Source organism: Crotalus tigris, unplaced genomic scaffold, assembly GCF_016545835.1.
Source record: "Crotalus tigris isolate CLP2741 ecotype Arizona unplaced genomic scaffold, ASM1654583v1 scf7180000024513.1755786, whole genome shotgun sequence".
Classification (NCBI taxonomy): domain Eukaryota; kingdom Metazoa; phylum Chordata; class Lepidosauria; order Squamata; family Viperidae; genus Crotalus; species Crotalus tigris.
This window is the reverse complement of record NW_024100685.1, coordinates 966,213-981,924: the sequence shown is the minus strand read 5'-3', so window position 1 is coordinate 981,924 and position 15,712 is coordinate 966,213.

The window sequence follows — 15,712 nt, the reverse complement described above, 5'->3', positions numbered from 1 at the left end:
TTCACGGGGGTCGCCAAACAACGCAGTCCGCCATTTTTTTCCCCCTTTTCCTTAGCTGTGCTACTCCCTTTGATTCTATTGGCTTTTGAAAGCCAATAGAATAGACTCTCTTGAACAGAGTCTAATTCTATTGGCTTTCAAAAGCCAATAGGAATTGTCCAGGCTGTCTCTGCCCTGCTGAGCCCGCCAAAAGTCTCAGTCTGCAAACGGTGCTGCACCCGTTGAGTAGTCCTCGACTTACGACCGGTTGAGTAGTCCTCGACTTATAACCGGTTGGGGGGTCACGGCATTAAAAAGGTTGAGAACCACTGAACTAACCATTATCCACAAACATTGCAGAGATACGAAAGTATTGGGGGACCCCTCCACCCCCACCCCAGTTGCAAACAGTGGCCGATTTTGGATCCTGCAATTCCCTTGCTTAAAGGCCTTCCCTTTTGGTCCACCCTGACAATTGAAAACACGCGGCCCTCAACCACTTTCTGATCCTTGCCTCCCACCCCTAAAGGCTTTGAGGACAGGGGCGGCTGCCTTCGAAGGCTGGGAGAGCCGAGCTGAGCTCCCTTTTGCTCTGAGGAGAAAATGGAGCCCAGGCCAGCTTTTAATCTCCCGCTTCGTTCTTAGCTACTTGCTTTCCGCCTTTCAGGATCACCTGGACAATCGGAAGCTGAGGGGTCCTGGGCGCTCTCTGAGCTTGACTGATTTCTTGCAGATGTTTCGTGACTCGACTAAGGAGCATCATCAGTGCTAGTCAGGAATGGAGGGCAGCCCCCTTTCCTTGCTGGCCCTGAAGATGTTATTTAGTTCGGGTAATGAAACATCTGCAAGAAAACAAAGAGCACTGAGCACCCCAGGGTGGTGATGGTGGTCCTCCTCCTCCTCCTCCTCCTCTCTGCCAACCTCACTCCCTTCTAGCACTGATGGTGTTACCTAGTTGGGTCATGAAACGTCTGCAAGAAAACCACCCAGCTCAGAGAGCATCAAGGACTCCACAGTCGTCCTCTTCTTCCTCCTTCTCCTCCCCCCCCTCCTCCTCCTTTCTAGCACTGATGATGTTACGTAGTTGGGTCATGAACCGTCTGCAAGAAAACAACCAGCTCAGCTCTGAGAGCACCAGGGACCCCACAGTCGTCCTCCTCCCTCCTCCTTGGATGAGAAGTGAAACATTTTCAAGGAAAAACAAAACAGTCCAGTTGTCTTTTGGAAAAGCACCCGGATGATAGTCTCCACTGATTTCCCTCTGAATCTCCTGAGCTGGGCTCGGGTGGGGGGGGCCTTGGACCAGCAGCTCAGGGCTCTCCTCCCAGCCAAGAAGTCCTAGACCCGCCGAGCAGGTGTCCTTTTCTTGGCCTTCCAGGCGGCTTCTGCACCAACAGCTCCCTGGCAGTCCACCTAACTTTTCCGGCTGGTCTACACCAGGGGTCCCCAATCCCCAGGAGTGGACTGCAGCCCATTCGTAACTGGGCTGTGCAAGGGGAGGGCGGCTTCGCATGCAGCTCCACTTGTGCCAGCGATGGGGATTTGGGCGTGTGTGTGATGCTCCATTTGTGAGAGCAGCAGGCACAAAGGGAACTTCACACATGGCCCTGAGTGTTTGTCGCTCATGCATGGAGCTGTGCGCACCTGATGCTCACACACGGAACCATTTCCTCACCCCCCCTGTCGGTCTGCAAAGCTGGAAAGGCCGGGGGATGGCCGCAGGGTCTCCTCCTGCAGCAGCCTCTCCATCTTCCTTCCCACCGTGCCCGCATTAGGCCCGCGTGAGGCCAGCTAACCGAATGAAGGTCCGGGCGGGCCATCCATCAGGCAGACGAGTCCATCCATTTTCCTGCCGGCTGGAATGCAATTAGGAGGAGCCGGCCGTAAATCACCCTCCCTCTCTGCCCCCTCCCTGCAGGATGGCTGCCGTGCCAGGAGACCCCGGTTGGCAAGGGGCAGGGGCTGAGCTCGCATTGCCTTCCCAAATGTTCAGCCAAGCCACGGATGACAAATGGCCGGCCTCCCGTCCCCTGCGAGGAGCCCATCCGTCTCTCTGCTGACAGGGCAGACTTAAGGGGAAGGACCTGTGCGGGACCATCGCTCAACGTCACCCGTGACAAAGAGGGGCACAAGTGACCCCCGGTGGGCCCACTGTCTCCATTTGGAGGCAAGTGCGCTTGCAACTCTGGACACACACAACGTCTTCGGCCGTTGGCATCCCGTGGGCCTCCTCCTTTTCAAGGGGAGGAAATGGTGGCCTTCTTTGGCTACTTGAGCAGCTGCAGCCCAGGAACCAGCAGAACTGGACTCTGGGCTCCCCAGGTCCTTCAGTTCCGGTTCAGGGTTACGGCCGCAGCAGGCGAGGAAGGTCCTTGGGCGGTCAGCTGGGACTCTGGGGGAGCAGAGCAGGAGAAGGCGGGCAGAAGGGTTGATCTTGGCACTTGGTGGACTCTTGTGGGAGTCTCCCAGCAGGTTGCCCTCGATTTACGACCAGTCCCTTAGGAACCTTTGCATCTACCTGCTTTCCCAAGGAAACCTGCTTCCCTGCCCCAGGCCTGACCTGGCTGTGTTTGCAAGGCATGGCCGAGAAGGGCAAGATGGTGGCTGGCAGGTGCAGACAAAGCTCTGCTGGTTTTTATGGGTGCTGCTCTGCGTGGCTGCAGCCGCCATCTTGCCTTTCTTGATCATCCCTATGGTCAGCCGGCTTCCTCCTTCCGCTTTTCCTGTTGGCAGCCGGAGGGGAAGGGCCATTCAGTCCAACTGCTGCTGCGTTTTGGCCCTGGGCAGGCCGACAAGAGATGGGAGCCTTTCTGGGGATTCTTCTCTGTGACCTCCCACCTGCCCAGGCCTCTGGGTGGCTGCAGGAGGAACCTGGCAAGGGCCAGGCAGAGGCGCCCCCCCCTACAAGGCAAGGGGGATGGGGGGGGCAGGAGGAGGAAGCTGACTGCTCCATCCATCTTCATTAAGGGCTCCAGCAGCTTCTAGGCATCCCCTGTGTCAACACTGCACAGAGGCTGAGGTTGAAGGGGGCAGGGAGGAGGAGGAGGAGGAGGAGGAGAAGAAGAAGAAGAAGAAGAAGAAGAAGAGGAGGAGGAGGAGGAGGAGGAGGAGAAGAAGAGGAAGAGGAGGAGGAGGAGGAGGAAGAGGAAGAGGAGGAGAAGAAGAGGAAGAAGAGGAAGAGGAAGAGGAGGAGGAGATGGAGGAAGAGGAGGAAGCTTTTGCTGGCCAAGGCCAAACTCTGGCCTGGTGCTGCTCAATCAATCAATCAATCAATCAATGCAACAGTCCACATGTTACCTTACTCTCAAAATCGGCACATATCAAACTTCCTCTGTTTCCTCATCTGCCCGTTCTACCAGTGTACAGAAATGCATCTATTTGTTCTACTTCTGGACCAAAACACCTCCAAGTTATCTTCATTTCAAAACCGGAGCAGCCAAATTTAAATGTACCCGTCTTCATCAGCTTTATCCAGCAATAAACTGCTGGCAACTCACAGACCTTGGGGAGCCTGGTTTGTTTTTCTACCACTGTTTAAAGTTTCTAGCTCTCATGATCCAGCAGAAATGCAGCACCCAAAGATGGCCCCTTACCTTTCTCCATCACTGCCTAGGTAGGGAGCTGGGAAGAATTCGGTACCCAAAAGTTGTCTAGAAGCAATAAGTATCCTTGGGCTGAGAATCGGTGGAGGAAGTAGATCTTAAAGCGAATATTGCAAAGCTCTGAGTGGAAATTAGAATTCTGTACTGGCCAAGCGTGATTGGACACACAAGGAATTTGTCTCCGGTGTGTAAGCTCTCTGTGTACATGCAAGCAACATGTGAGAAATCATGATCAATTAACCTTCAGCTGAAGCATTAAAATGGCAACTGAGCCAGGAGTGAAATGGAAGGGCTAAGAAAAGACTGGACAGGCATTTCTCTGGGATGGTCCGGAGTATCCTGCCTGAGCAGGGGGCTGGACTAGAAGACCTCCAGGATCCCTTCCAGCTCTGTTATCTTCCCTGGGCTGAAAGGCCCATGGCTTTTGCCTCTTACAATTTTGGGGAAGAGACTCTGCAAGAGGTCTGGGGTGATCCTGGCTTCTCCCCCAACCTTCTGGGGCTGAGCTGTGCCCTTGTCCTGCATCAAAGGGGCCTCGCACAGACTGGGAGGAATTGGGGGACGATTCATGAAAACCACCAAATCTGGGGAAAGAGAGTAAGTAAGTAGTAAGTAAGTAAACAAACAAACAAACAAACCAATATCAAAAGAACCCAATAATTCAGTAAAAGACCAAAATGGAATGATGGAGAAGGAAGGAGCAAAGTTGAAAAAACAGCCTGCCCGGGAAAGGGATTTAAATGAGAATGAAGATGCCAAAAGGATGAGAAACCAAATCCAGAATGATTCCCCCCCCTTGAGTGGGTCACAGTAAAGGGGAGCTTTCTCTCCCTCCCTCTGCGTGTGCCTGTGTGTGGTGTGTATGTGTGTGGGTGTTTGTAGAACTCCAGCCTGCGGGGCTGCAGGTGGGAAAGGGCCAGCACGGAAGGGGACCCCCGACCCCTCCTCTTGCTCTGCAGGCGACGGGCTCCCCTGTCTTTGGGCTGCCTGACTCTCTCCCCCCCCCGCGCGCACCTCTTGCCTCTGGCTCTTCTTTCGGGGACCTGCCCCAGTTGGGGTGCCTGTGGCCCCCCCGCCCCTCCGGTCCCCCTTGAGCGCCCCCTGGCGGGATGCCCGCAAACGGCTGCTGGGGGTGGGCGGACCTGGCCCGACAGCAAAGCCCGAGTGGGCGGGGAGGGTCAAGACACCCCCGGGACGCCCCCGCCAGACGGGTCTCCGCTCGGGCTGGGAGGAACTCTGCTGGAGCCGGGAGAGGCCTCCCTTCCTGAGCCCCCCCCCCCCAATCCTGGGGGAGACCTCAAGGTGTTCAAGATCCCCCCTCCCCCAGTTGCTATTCAGAGCGGGGAAAGGGGTCCGGCCCAGTCGTTCTTGCACTAGATCTCCGCGGGGGGAATCCAGTCTCGGGATCGGCTCTCCGGCTCTCGGCTTCTGCCCCCCCCCCCAAGCATGAAAGCATTTTCCTCCTGCTCCCTTCGCGTCCCTCAAAGGCCGGGCACGAAAGGAAAAAAGGGACGGCGGGAAGAGGAAGGCGGGCACTGCGGCTCAAAGCCGGCGAGGTTCTCCTTCTGGCGAAGCGGGGAGGCGAGAGAGAAACGGGCGGCGGCTGAAAGGCCCTCTCCGGGGTGCCCGAAGAACGAGCCCTACCCGATTCTGCTTAAGATTTAAGTCGAAACAAATAAAAAGTGCCAAGGCGCCTGTCCTCATTGTTCTTTCTACAAGGGGGAGGACTGTGGGGCCCTGGGTGAGCTCTGAGCTGGGTGCTTTTCTTGCAGACGTTTCATGAACCCAACTAGAGAACATCATTAGGGCTATAGGAATTTGGGGTTCGCAGGGAGGAGGAGGAGGAGGAGGTTTATGGAGGGAGCGTGTCTTGGAGGATGCCTGTAATCATAAATGATCAAAAGCACCATGAAGGAGCTGGAGGTGAAAAGGCTTTTGCAGACAAAGCCTCCCTCTGGCATTCAGCCAGCCTGGATCCCCCCCCCCATTGGCCCAGCCAACGAAGACAGCGCTAATTGCCGGCACTGCTCCCCTCCCTCCTCCAACCAGCCCACACCAGGGACCAAGCAAGCAGCAGATGCCCTTTCGTGAGGGGGGGGGGCTCCTCCCTTCCCGACTCCTGGAAGCCCTTAAGGCAGGGGGTGTCCAACTTTGGCAACTGGAAGATTGTGGACTCCCCACTTCCTGTCCTGCCTTCAGGCACTCCGGAGGAGGTGGATCCCCCCTTCCCTTTGTGGCAGCCCCCCAGACACTGGAAGGCTGCTTATCGTGTCCCCCCCACCCCCAATCTTTCTTTTCCCCAGGTTGGCCACTCCCAGTTCCTGCAACCTGCCTCTTAGGCAGTGGCTCTCCACCTGTGGGTCGGGACCCCATTTGGGGTCGAATGACCCTTTCACGGGGGTCGCCAAACAACGCAGCCCGTCATTTTTTCCCCCTTTTCCTTAGCTGTGCTACTCCCTTTTATTCTATTGGCTTTTGAAAGCCAATAGAATAGACTCTCTTGAATAGAGTCTAATTCTATTGGCTTTCAAAAGCCAATAGGAATTGTCCAGGCTGTCTCTGCCCTGCTGAGCCCGCCAAAAGTCCCATTCTGCAAACGGTGCTGCACCAGTTGAGTCGTCCTCGACTTATGACCGGTTGAGTAGTCCTCGACTGACAACCGGTTGGGGGTCGCGGCATTAAAAAGGTTGAGAACTACTGCTCTAAGGTTTTAGCCTTTATTCATCCCAGCCTTGGACGCTGGAGGAGAGAGAGGAGGTGTTGCTCAACACTTGGAATTGCTCAGGGGGGAAAACTCTTTCTGGAGTAACCTCTGAACGCGACTAAGTGCAAACTGTGAATTGCAATGAGTCAGTTCACATTTTCTCTCCATACGGGAAAACCCCTGAGTGGATGCTTAAAAAAAAAGGGGGGGGGACACAGCAGTCTTGATCCCAGCCTACACTTAGAAATAGCCGGATGACCCTGGCCAGTTGCTCCCCCTCCCTCCAGCCAGTTTCCGGGGTCCTGGTCATCCTTGTCCGAGCGAATTGCATCCTCCCAGATCGGCCTTTTTATTAAGTGCCTCTTGCATAGTTAACAGGGAGTCCTCGGTTTACGACCACAATTGAGCCCAACATTTCTGTCGCTGAGCGGGACAATTGTTCAGTGAGTTTTGTCCCGTTTTATGACTTTCCTTGCCACGTTTGTTAAGTGAAACACTGCCGTTGTTAAGTTAGTAACACGGCTGTTAAGTGAATCACGTTTACCTGTCAAAAGGTCGCAAAAGGGGATCCTACAACCCCGGGATGCAGCGGCCGTCATAAATGTGAGTCAGTTGCCCAACGTCTGAATTTTGATCTTGTGACCACGAGGACGCTGCGACGGTCATAAGCGTGAAAAACGGTCATAATTCATTTTTTTCCAGTGCTGTTGTAACTTTAAAAGGTCTCTAAAATAAATTGATGTTGGACTCCCTGTATAGACAGCTTAGAAACTGCGGCCTTCAAGAGAGCTAAGCTCACATTTATAATTTCTTCAAAAATAAATACTTCAGAATGGCATCTGCAAAGGAATGTTAGCTGCAGTTCGACCTAATTTAATTATTTGGAGGTTTTACGTTGCCTTTAATAACATTTTGTATCGCTGGTATTGCTAGGAGGGAAGAATTGTTTGAGGTACCCGAAAAATGGAACTCAGCCAGAAAACCTACTATGGGACTGTTTCTATTTGAAATATCATTTTAAAATGTCTTTACAATATTTCTATTTTCTACACCCAGAGGTCGAAAGGCTAATTTTAGAGAAGTGAAAATGAAGTAGCCCGTCAAGATGGCAGCAAGATCCCTGCTTTGTTTCTAACGCTTGAGAACTTTTCCCCCTAAATATATGTATTTTTTATTTAGTTATTAAATTTATTGGCTGCCCATCTTACCGCCGGATAACTCTGGACGGCTTACAATATTGTTTTAATAGGAATAAAATACTGCAAAAACATAAATATACAAAAAATGCAATACACTGCACACATTTGGGTACAATATGAAGTTGTGATTTGGATCCACATGGAAGTCACAATCGCTGGATCAGAAAACGTCCCCAGAAGCCGTTGTCGTTTCCCCAGGGTGTTTCCCTTCACCTTCCAGCCATCGCTCAGCACCATCACCGTTTCTTCCAGGGTCTCAGTGGCCGCTTCCCTGGAGGGATTCGGTGAGCCTCCAAGGAAGGCCCGTCCTTGGTGAGGTTTGTGCACAACTTGGAGACCCAGGAGAGGATTTCACAACGTGCCCTTTCATGCCTGTTGCTGAGCTGACTCTCAGTCGGTGGAGTGGGATTAATTGTTCCCACGGGTGCGCAAGGGGGCACAGATGGACAATACTTCATAAATGCTTGCTAGAGTAAAGGAAACAGGGACGCAGACTGGGTGCGCAGCTTCGATTCAAAAGATCCCAACAGAAAATCAAGTTGTGCGTTGGGCCATTTGCAGAAAGTCATCATTTTTTTGTGTCTCTTCTGACCAAGTGGCCAAATATTTCTCAGCTAAGGCTTTTTCTTTCTTTCTTTCTTTCTTTCTTTCTTTCTTTCTTTCTTTCTTTCTTTCTTTCTTTCTTTCTTTCTTTCTTTCTTTCTTTCTTTCTTTCTTTCTTTCTTTCTTTCTTTCCTTTCCTTTCCTTTCCTTTCCTTTCCTCCTTTCCTTCACTAGATTCCCTTTCCTTTCCTTTCCTTTCCTCTCTTCTCTTTCTCACTCCTCCTCTGTCTCGCCCTGGCCCCCACATTGCCCAGCATCGAGCAGTCTGTGCAGGCGGCCACCGTGCCTCTTAGGGGGGGTGACGTCCAGTGGGGCTGGGGGGTCTCTCAGAGAAGGACCCTGAATGGCTCCTGGCTACAGAAGCACGAGGAGACGGTGCTGTCAGAAAATGCGAGGGGAATGTCTAAACAGAGGTGAGGACCGCTGGAGAAATGCAGCTCTTTTCAGCTGGGGATGATGGAGGGAAGACTTAGCTGATCTTTTTCTTCGCCAGGTGATATTTTATTGATCGGAGGGCATCAACTTAGCCTCAATTCAGCTTAGCCCAGCTAAGCGATTCAGCAACATTCTTCCCAGGGTGGAATCCATTCATCTGTACGCTCTGAAGAACACGGGGGGGGAGCTTCTTCCCAAACCCAGCACTTGTTTTCCCCACTTTCCTGGGTCTCACATCAAAGTCACTCGGCGCAGAAGAGAATACATTTGTGGTTGCTGCGTTATCTCGCAATCAATGGGCTAAAGTGCTTCCCCCCCCCAAGATTCTGTTCAGGCATTCAGAAAATCAGCAACTGAACCTCAGCAGGATAATCTGTACGGTTTTGTCAGGAGGGCATCTCCGCCCCGCTGCCTCTTGACCCCAGATCACGGCCCTCCTTGCCTCGCCCTCCAGGAAGCCCCTGGGAAAAAACTGGAGGTCTTCAGGAAGCCTCACACTGCTCCAAATGTTTACAAAAGAATTATGGTAACAAATCTGGAGATATATATATATATTTTAAAAAGTAGCATTAGTAAGCCTAAATTATCCTAAAATATAATGTGCCAGGAGGCTGGGTTTCCCCAAACTTACTCCCTGCACGTGTCTCGGGTTACGCTGCCGTTTGAAACAGGCGGAGAAATTCAGCCGAGTGATTTTCCCTCATTAGCTCGGTAAGATGTTTCTCGTTATGGCTTTTTAATTTCATCAAAGGCTGCCTCTGGTGTAGAATAATGGAGGCTGTATTCTTGCAGCTATGCAAAAATGCCCCCCAAAAGGGGGAAATTAAAATTCCAAATGGGGGGTGGGGAGGGGGTGCAGATTCCAACCTGTGTGGGATTTTGCTGCTTCAGCATCGAAAGAAATGACTTGATATTAATGAGCAAAACCAACCCCCTCTAAAGCCGATCAAACACCATTTCCTTAGAAGGGAAGATTTTTAAAAATCAGAACTGTACCTCTTCTATAAATGTTTTAATAAATCTGGAACAAAAAATTCTTAAGTAACGTCTTATCTGAAATTCAGTTTATGCCGTGATGAAGGCTGACAATTTATATTAATTGACCAAGCACAAACAGTAAACTACAGTAAATCAAACCAAATGTAAAATAGTGAAAACTAAACTAGACTGAGATTAAACTAAATCAATATTCAAAACAGGCTCAAACCCATTTGCTTCAACTGCTCAGCCTAGGAAAAAACAAAACTCTTTTCCAGTTACGCAGTTGTGTGTCTGCTCTTTAAGAAGGCCACATTTTAAAGGAGTTTGTTTTTTTAAGGAGAGAAATACATTTGGTGGCATCAACTGCAGAAAACCTGAAACCCAGGGATGAACGGAACAACACAGCTTGTTCCAATATTAAATAAACTCCTCTGGATTCATCATCATCACATCACTGCTATCATTGTCGGGAGTGAAAGCCAGCCAAGCGTCCAGGCACAAAAATTCCTAATTGTGTGTCGGCCTTTTTCTTTGCTGCTGCTTTTCTCCCCCCCCCCCAAAAGCGTTTCTTTCTGTGCATTTTGTTAACTCTGCACTCACACCAAAGCCTCGGAATGAAGGGAGCTGGCCTGATCCAACATCCCCGGGATTTTTCTAACAAGCCAGCTTGGAAAATCTCCTGCCAGGGTGGTTGAGGTGGGTTATTTGCCGATTCCTGGAGATTTGTAAGCCAGAGAGTGACCAGAATCTGGCACCCCCCCTTTTGCAACCGCAGCTCAGCAAAAATTTACACACACATACACACGCACACACATACATCTCCAGCAGCAGCAGTGGGCTGTCTCCCCAGACAAGACAGCTTTGCTCTGGCAGGTGTGCCCTGGCAGGTCAGACTGGCAGCCCCCCCCCAGGGTTGTTCCTCAGCTGCACCCCACTGCCAGGGCTGGCCGGGGGGGGGAGAGGTCACTCCTCCATCCTGCCCTTGTCCTGGGCAAAATACCCCCCAGCCAGGAAGAGAAGAGAATCGCATCCGGGCTTCCAGAGGCCCCCAGGAAGGAAAGCAACTGGTCTTTCATAATTCCCAGAGGAGCAGCTGGTGGGCCTTTTGCCCCAGCCCCCCAGCCCAACTCGTGTGCGGCTCAAAGTCCCATCGGTTTCCGCCTGTCTCGTGGGCAGGACCAGGGGTGGCTGAAGGGGATCCTTTGAGCCCTTTTTTGAGTCTTCCAAAACAAAAGTCTTCCCTAACAAAAACCGGGGAGGGGGCTTTGGGGTGTGGGTGTTGTCTGAACAGTCAGGGGTCTCATTTGGGCACCACGTCTGCCCCTTCTCTGAATTTCCCCTCTGTGAGTGCGACAAAGGCACAACACTAATCACGGCACCCTCCCAAAGGCAGCGGGACTGTGTTGAGTTTCCTTTCCTTTTTCCTTGAAAAAGTTGCGCTTCTCATCCAAGAAGCTTCTTCCGTTCCCACCGATGACTGAGCATCTCCAGGGACAGTCACTGCACCTGATCCAGGGGCATCTGACCCCAGTCCAGCTGAGCAGGTGTCCACCCTTGTCCTCGGTCAGCTGTCTGGCCTTACGAGGTAGTTCAGGATGCAGTCATTGGGGAAGGGGCTGGCGGAAAGGTTGGCAGGCCGGGGATGGGGGCCGCTGTTGCCTGGCCAAACAGGGCCCTCTGGCACCCTGGGCTGGCTTTGCCGGCACCCAGATGGGCCTCCTCTGCCCTCTGTTGGGCCCATCCCTTGAATGCACAAGCGACAGTCCGCCTTGGTTCTTACCGACCGGCTTGGCCAAGCCGCCACATGGAGTCTTCCTGTCACTTTCTCCACGTTGCCTTGCAGAAGACCTCAAGGGGCCCACGGACACCTCCGTCAGGGCCAGAGGCCCCACCGGCTGGATTCACCTCTGCAGGACGAGCGGCCGAGGACCTCGTGTGTCCCATGAGACCTTCTTAGGCGAGAACTCCAGAACCACAAGGGCAGAGAAGCCCCACTGGCCCCGTGGGAGAATGGGGACCACCAGGAGCCCTTGCTGGCCAGAGCCACAGGAATCGGGGAAGGGGAGGCTCCTGCTGGGGAGACGGTGGAGGCGAGTGACCGACAGGAAGCCTCCCCCCCCCCCAGCCAGCCAAGAACAAGGCTGGGGCTGTCTCCCAGCCTTCGGTCCAGGCCTTTTGTGCGAGCGGCCCTCCAGTTCCCTCCGCTCTGGATGCTGACCAAGAAGCCATTTTCTCAAGCCCCACACAATGGAGGCCCAAAGCGCCTATCTGCACGATCTGCCTCTTTCTCTCTTCCCTCTCTGTGGGGAACAAAAGGCAGAGCAGGCGGGGGGCGCGGATGGGGGGGCAGCATCACCTGTTCCCATCCCATCTGGGGCAGCCCAGGGCAATTATCCCCAAAGCCTCCCTTTTCTGAAGAGCTTTGACATCTTTCCTCCGTGGCCAGGTGGGACCCCCCTGGCTTTAAGGGGAAAAGCCAGCCACCTCCAGACTGCCCGCCGTGGTTCGCCCCTTCCAGGGCGGGCTCTGTAAAGACCTCAAAAGCCAGAGAGGGGTAAATAAATACAGCCCCTTGCCCGGGCAAGGAATAAACAGAGCCCCTCCAAGAGGTTTTGCGGGGGCGGGCGCCTTCTCCAGCCTGACAAAAGGCCTCGTTCTTCTGTCACCCTTTTCATTTCCGTGATGGATCCCCAATTGTGGAGCCTTCAAGAAAATGCATCCGAGCTCTTTGTCCCCCGGTGTAATTCGATAAACGCTTTGCAGAAACACACCGGTTTCCGATTCTTTTCAGAGACGGTTAAGGGCAGGAGAGGAAGAAAAGGGCCCGAGCGAGTGAGACATCCGAGAGGCTCAACTGGGCATTGTTGGGAAAGGCCAGTGGGGAGCCCCCCCCCCAGAACCGTCACCACACGGCCGTCTGAGATGGCAGCCAGGTTGGGCGGTTGGTGGGTGGGGGGGAGGCAGCGGCAGCAGCATTGTGTGCGGGGGGGGGCTGGGAGCCTCCCCTGGTTGGGATGCTGTGGAGAGGCTCCCTTCGTCAAAGCCCCCCTTGATCTCCTCCCTGGTGGGGAGCGCTGGGGGGGGGGGAAAGGCCCAGAGAAGCTTTCTGGCCAAGGCCGGGGGGACCCTCCCTCCGAAGACCCTCTCCGGGTCAGTTGTGAAGTCTCCTCTCCGAAGGTCCCTCGGCCCTTGGGAGAAAGCAGCCGGGGGCACAGCCATGTTGGGCCTCCAGGCCTCCTCCTCCTCTCTGCAAACCCCACTCCCTTCTAGCACTGATGATGTTCCCTAGTTGGGTCATGAAACGTCTGCAAGAAAACCACCCAGTTCAGAGAGCACCAAGGACCCCACAGTCTTTTTCCTCCTCCTCCTCCTCCTCTTCCTCTTCCTCCCTGCAAACTCTACTCCCTTCTAGCACTGATGATGTTCCCTAGTTGGGTCATGAAACGTCTGCAAGAAAACCACCCAGCTCAGAGAACATAAAGGACCCCATAGTCCTCCTCCTCCTCCTCCTCCTCCTCCTCCTCCTCCTCCTCCGTGGTCACGTGACCAAAATTGGGATGCTTGGCAACTGACTTGAATTTATGACGGTCGCAGTGTGCAGGTTGCAACCTTCCGACAAGCAAAATCGATGGGGGAAGCTTGGTTCACTTCACAACCGTGTTACTAATTTAACATCTGCAGTGATTCCTTAACAACTGTGGTAAGAAAGGTTGTAAAATGGAGCAAACTCCAAACTCACCTGCTCTCCAAAGCCCCTGAAGGCAGGACAAGGAACAATGGATGGAAACCAATCAAGGAGAGAAGCAACCTGGAACTCAGGAGCAATTTCCTGACAGTGGGGACAATCAGCCGGTGGAATCTCCAGAAGTTGTGGGTGCTTAACAACATTGTTAGACCACAGGGTGGGGCTGGGCTCACTGAAAGCGTGTCAGAGTCAGACGAACGTGGCGGGAAGGGATCGCTTGAGAGGGGCATGTAAAACAAGGCGGGACAGACTGAAGAACGAACGGGTGAAGCAGGAATGCCAAAACGAACGTCCACCACAAAAGGAGAACTTTGCAGATAAAGAGAATTGAGGACTAGATGGAGCCGCAAAACAATTATGTGAGGGGAGACTGAAGGGGGTCAAAGATCGGACTGAGGAAATGGTTTAAACCTATTTTATTGTCCGTTGATAATTTTCTGGGCCAGCTGTCACCCTGCAAGCTTTAGTTTGCACTCAGTGGCACGTAGGGTGAGCTGGGCAAAGTCCTTGACTCGTGGCCTCCATTGAACCCAGAATTTCTGTTGCTAAGCGAGACAGTCATGATGTGACTTTTGCCCCATCTCATCACCTTTCTTGCCACAACTGTAAAATGTTCATCAGTCATTTTTTCCAGTGACGTGGCAACTTCAAACAGTCACTAAATAAACTGTTGCAAGTTGAGAACTACCTATACCAGGGGTAGGCAACCTTGGCTCTTTTATGACTCATGGACTTCAACTCCCAGAATTCCTGAGCCAGCCATGCTGAGGGGAAAGGGAGAGGTTTCCAAGCTGAGCCATGCTGGCTCAGGAATTCTGGGAGTTGAAGTCCACAGTCGTAAAAGAGCCAAGGTTGCCTACCTCTGGCCTAGGCCTAGGCCGCTTTCTGACTCGTGGACTTCAACTCCCAGAATTCCTGAGCCAGCATGGCTCAGCTTGGAAACCTCTCCCTTTCCCCTCAATGTGGCTGGCTCAGGAATTCTGGGAGTTGAAGTCCACGAGTCATAAAAGAGCCAAGGTTGCCTACCTCTGGCCTAGGCCTAGGCCGCTTTCTGACTCATGGACTTCAACTCCCAGAATTCCTGAGCCAGCCTGGCTCAGCTTGGAAACCTCTCCCTTTCCCCTCAACGTGGCTGGCTCAGGAATTCTGGGAGTTGAAGTCCACCAGTCATAAAAGAGCCAAGGTTGCCTACCCCTGGCCTATATGATTGACTATTGATATTATATAGTGCTAATACTATTATACTAATACTGTTGTATAGGATTTTTGACCCAGAGACGGGTGGAGAGCAGTTTGAGGAAAGGCCCAAGCGAGCAAGTAGCCACTCCAGTCTGGATTTCACACGGAACCCTTCCCGGGGCTCCCCTCGTCTTCTTGACCTTCCAAAGTCTGGCTGGGCTGGTGCATTGCTGCGGAGGCCCTTTGGGTAGACATTTTTAAACCAGAGAGCGGCAGAACGCCAGTGGTCAAAGGAGGGCAGTGGGAGTCTGGTTTTTGTGGGGACCGAGAGATTAATCGGAAGGCGGATCTTGTCCTGCTGACTGAATCTTAGCTCCATCAACCAATTTCGGTCACCATATCACAAAAAAGATGTTGAGAGTTTGGAAAAAATTCAGAGAAGAGCAACTAAGATGATCAAAGAGACTAAAACATACGAAGAATGGCTGCGGGAGTTGGGTTTGGCTAGTCTAAAGAAAAGAAGAAATAAGGGAGACATGACAGCAGTGTTCCAATATCTGAGGAGCTGCTACCAATAAGGCGGTCACGTTATTCTCCAAAGCACCAGAGGGCAGGACAAGAAACAACAGCTGGAAACTCATCAAGTAGAGAAGCAACCTGGAATTAAGGAGAAACTTCCTGACAATGAGGACAATTAACCAGTGGAACAGCTTGCCACGAGAAATCGTGGGTGCTCCATCACTGGAGGTTTTTAAGAAGAGGCTGGACAGTGACCTGTCTGAGATGGTATAGGTTCTCCTGCTCAAGCAGGGGGCTGGACTAGAAGACCTCCAAGGTCCCTTCAAGCTCTCTTCAACCAGAGCTCAGACAGAAGCGCCCAGGAGGGTGACATCAGGGCCTCGGGGGGGCTACCCAGATCTGCCTGGACATGCAGAGTGAGGACCCCTCGGCCTTCTTAGAGGGGAGAAGGGCCAGGCGGAGCCCAGAAACTGGGCGGGCACCTTTGAGCCATTAAAGCCGCCTGAACTCGGATCATCTCCAGCATCCGGAGGGGAGGCAGAATCCCCACCGAAGCTGCGCCCTTCGGCGGCCGTCGGAAGCCGGCCCGGCCCAGAAAGGCTCCTTCAGACGACCCGGGCGCGCGTCTAGGGGAGAACGAGGCGGGCGGAATTCGCGTCGCGGCTCGCCTTCGCGCGTGGACCACGCGGGACAGCGGCGTCCCGGCCCGGCTCCCGGCCGTCCTTGCGGGGGCCCGCGTGGCCACCAGGTGGGGCTGCAGGGCAAA